Source organism: Octopus bimaculoides, chromosome 9 (assembly GCF_001194135.2).
Source record: "Octopus bimaculoides isolate UCB-OBI-ISO-001 chromosome 9, ASM119413v2, whole genome shotgun sequence".
Classification (NCBI taxonomy): Eukaryota; Metazoa; Mollusca; class Cephalopoda; order Octopoda; family Octopodidae; genus Octopus; species Octopus bimaculoides.
The window spans coordinates 21,991,000-21,995,844 of NC_068989.1; the positions used below are offsets into that span (position 1 = coordinate 21,991,000).

General features: G+C 37.4%; 1 protein-coding gene across 1 annotated transcript in view; it reads left to right on the top strand.

Moving 5' to 3' along the window:
* Positions 1 to 4,845, top strand: part of LOC106868019 (transient receptor potential cation channel subfamily A member 1) — a 143,923-nt gene that overhangs the window by 56,459 nt on the left and 82,619 nt on the right. The gene's annotated exons all lie outside the window — the stretch shown is intronic.

Here is a 4,845-nt window from a genome sequence, read left to right on the forward strand (position 1 = left end):
ACACACACACACACACACACACACACACACACACACACACACACACACATATACGACGAGCTTCTTTCAGTTTTCGTCTACCAAATCCACTCACAAAGCTTTGGTCGGCTCGAAGTTATAGTAGAAGACACTTGCCTAAGGTGCTACGCAGTGGGACTGAACCCGGAACCATGTGGTTGGTAAGTAAGCTACTTACCACACAGCCACTCCTATCAATATTACCATTATTATTATCCTTATCAATATTCCTAACATTATTTATATTGTTGATGTTACAATTGTCATTCTTCTTCTCTTTTTAATGCGTTTATCCTTTTTTCTCTCTCTCCTACAGCATCAATGTCAAATTCATGTGCCTCAAATACTTCTACTTGTGGTTAAATTTGCCAGAGGCAATTAGCTTAAGAAAAAATCCCCGTAATTTTATTCTATCGTATGTGTCTGGAATGAATAAATCTCGGAATATTTGTTTTCTTTTCATTTTTCTGTATTATCTTCAGCAACCCTTAATATTCAAACTATAAAGAGAACAAACTCAGCATTCGTCTCCAGCTTATATTTTCCCATCTGTTTCTAGAATCTCATATTTTTATAGTTTCCCTGTTATGAGAACAGTTTCAGCATCCGTCTCCAATATAACTGTTTACTTCGCTCTCCAAAATCTCATTCTTTGATAGGTTATCAATCCCCTCCCAAGTAATGTTCTGGTCAAAAAGTATTGATTATATATCAATAAATTTATCCTCCCAACTATGTCTTTGATATTATTATTTCGGCTGTTTAAATTGATTCTTCTCACAGCTAGTGAAGCAAATTGTACAGATTTTAGCCCCGGGTGATACCTGGTAGAGCAGACCTACGCCCCAAGGCATCCCAACAATGACCTTCTAGTTCTTATCTCGGGAATTGAGTATCTAGGACGACATTATCTGGTGTATCCCTCCTGTTGGTAGGAAGTAAGTTGAAGGAGATATTTTGGTTATTTCTAGCAGCTCGCGCAACTACGTCGAGACTCCTTTCGACGGCTTGTATACATTTCAATATTATGACTTGATTAAGGCGGCGGCGAGCTGGCAGAAACGTTAGCCCACCGGCGAAATGCTTAGCGGTATTTCGTCAGTCTTTACGTTCTGAATTCAAATTCCGCCGAGGTCGACTTTGCCTTTCATCCTTTCGAGGTCGATAAATTAAGTACCAGCTACGTACTGGGGTCGATCTAATCGGCTGGCCCCCTCCCCCAAAATTTCGGGCCGTGTGCCACGTGTAGAAAAGAATATTATGATTTGATCCTTTTCAAAGACAATTTTTTGTGTCTCTAACACTTACTGTTGTTTTAGTTTTTATATAATATCCATTTTGCCATCACCAGAGTCGGCGCTATCCTCTAGGAAAAGTAAGCGACCGCTAAAGCGCAAGAATCTGACGTTATTGCCTAACATCTTAAAATTTCTTAATCCAACTAAAAAAACAAGAAAACTTAGTGACAAAGAGAGTAGGCGAGTTTACTCCTGGAAAAGAAGAGGATGACGAAGTGGGGACGAGCTGGGGTGGAGAGAAGAAAGGAACGAATAGTTTTTAGGGCCTATTACATTCTCTGGCATGGAACATTTAAAAAGTGTTTGCAAGATAACAGATTCACTCAATGATACACATGATCATAAAACTATATAGCTCTTGTTCATAAGTTAATCATAATTTTCCAGCTGGTTGTAGAAAAAGAATTAGTGAATGAGATAAACGCTGTTAGGCTAGCCTAGGATACAGAATACCTCAATATCTTGGAGCTAGCCCTAACTGTAACAGTGATTTCTCTCTGACTTAACCTCATTTAGCCTGAGAGTGTTTCTTAGTTTCACAACGTCTTCTGCATTAATTGGCTTTCCAGTTGGTTATATTTTTAATAGAACTTTGTGATAAGCACTTATTTCACTGGTTGCTATTATCAGGCCTTCTTTCACATTCGTCTCAGTATTATCCAGTCTTCCCAGATGCTGTTCATCTTCAGCTTATTTTACTTCTTCTTATCTTCAAGACTTTGTTTCATGATATATTTTATATTCTGAATTTTTTTCCAGATGGTGTAATGTCCTTTTCGTCAGCTTTATCACCACCTACTACACCATACTATTCCACAACCAGTATATTATCTCTACTCTCAGCATCCCTATGATAAGGAACTTCAACAACATAAATGCTACATCCACGCTTATAACACAGCACAATTTGCATGTTACTGATATCATTTTCAATTCAATACCTCAATTGCATTAATACACTTGCCACATAAGACTCACAACTCTTATTCTACACAATCGCCATCCAATAGAATAACACAAATCACACAAGTACTCTACAAAGCCAAACCAAACCGAAAGAAAAAAAGACACACAACTGTCACTAATTTGCAAGCGTATATGCTATGGCAGCTTGTACCACAGCTTCGTTAATTGTTTATGTCTGCTCGCGTTTGCATAAGAAGCAGACATAGACGCATTCTCGATTCTCTCACCTTTGACCCAGAGGACCATCTAGGATGTGGCAACTGGAGAAAGAGAGGACAACACTCGGCTGATATTCATTTCAGTTGAGTAGACTGGAGCAACGTGATAATGAAGTGACTTACTCGAAGACACAACACGCCGCTCTGTCCGAAATCAAACCCAAGACCTTATGATCGTGAGTCTAGTGCCGTTAGACACTTGAGCACCAAAAATATAAACACATCCCACACAGAATGTACTCAACATAATCGGCAACAGCAACTCACGCAACTCATATTCTACACACAACCGACATCCGGTTCTGTAACAGGACACGACACCATCAAATGAAAGAGCTCATATCACGTAGCATATAATGTACTTATCAAAGACACGAAACACTAAAACACCAGAAACAACAAACAAACCAAATAGATAAATAACACATACATCTCAGTATTGCGTGGATGTACTGAATGCTACAATATTTTATCGACTTATGGTGGTGGATATGAAAAGCAAAGTTGAACACTGATATTTTAACAAGTCTACCAATTCACCGGTCTTAATTTCTTAAATAGACACAAGGTCGGGGACTTAGAGAGGGAAATCAGCCTCAGTACTTGACTGACATTTATTTTTATCGATCCTGGAAGATGAAATGCAAATAGATCCTGACAAGTAACAAAATACTATAAAGCATTTTACTTAACGGTCTACGGATTATGCTATCAACTGGTCTGTTCAGGTTGAAGTACACTCAAGCACCCTTGCCAATTTAAATAGCAATTTCCGATCCCTAAAGAAATGTATGACCTTGTGTCGAAGGGACAAAACTGAGGGGACCAAAGACAGAGATTTTACTCTCTAGTGAAGCCTTCGACGACTTCCTCAAATACTACATGAAGGGTTTGGGTGAGGGCAGAGTAGGAAATGCTGCTCACCAGCAAATTTAATGGAAACTGGGTATGCGTTAAATGGGTCTACTCAAGACAAGACTGTAGAACAGGGACCAGAACTACGAGAGTCAATGTAATCCGAGATCTGTGGATGTACCCTGATTATCTTTAAGGGCTGCTTCTTACTGCGATAATTTTGTTCTAAATATTTCATTTCAGCGTGGGTTTTTTTTTTGTTTTTTGTAGAAAGATAATCACTATCTTTTTGGTTTTTGTTTATATACTCTCTTAGTGTATATTTGCACTCAATGTAGACAAATCTCTCTTTCTCTCTATCTCTCTCTCCCTCTGCATGTGTGCGTATGTGTTTGTGGAAGCGTGTGTATTTGCCTGGCAAGTAAAATTGATCTGAAATCGTGTGTTGAAACTGATACAATTACATCATGGAAGAGTTATTGTAGCCATTTAAAAACGCAAAATATCTTTTACGTTGCTTTCGTTAATCTTTTATGAATTGTCAAAAATTTCGTCGAACTTCTGAGCTCTGGTCAGCAATAGAGATCCTGATCACAGAGATGTTACAAACTATTTTAACAATTCATCAAAACTGTACGGGAATTAATGAAAAAGTTTCTAATTAGTCGTAACCGACTAAAATGACTTCTACGCAATTGAAAGAGGGATTTTTCCTGCGTAGAACTTTTTTTGCTACCTAAAGACTACGTGAGATGGGCGTTCAGGAAAGACAAAAGTACTGACAAAGGATATGAAATGACCTATTTAAAGCGAAGTAATTGATATTTAACAATGCAATTGTGAATTATTTTATAAAAATGTTATTAATATTTTTTGTTATCGATTTTATACAATAATAATAATAATATTTTTCTACTAAAGGCACAAGGCCTGAAATTTTAGAGGGAGAGAACTAGTCGATTATACCGACTCCGGTATTTCAGTGGTACTTAATGTATTGATCCCGAAAGGATAAAAGGCAAACTTGACCTCGGCAGAATTTGAACTCAGAATGTAGCGGCAGACGAAATACTGCTAAGCATTTAGCCCAGCATGCCAACGATTCTGCCAATTCACAACCTTAAATAATAATAATAATAATAATAATAATAATAATAATAATAATAATAATAATAATAATAATAATAATAATAATAATAATCATGATGATGATGATGATGATGATGATGATGATTGTCACAAGAATTGACAGTAGTTACAGAGATACTTAAAGGCTGAGAGTTTCGTGCATTGGCACTTACATGTATATGTGATTACTTAAGTTTGATATGTGTCAATGCACGAAACTTTCGACTCTTGGATTACTCTATCTCTCTCCGCTTCTCACTTTCTTTCTCTTACTATATATGTAGATACACACACACACACGCACACACACACACACACACACACACACACACACACACACACACACACACACACACACACAC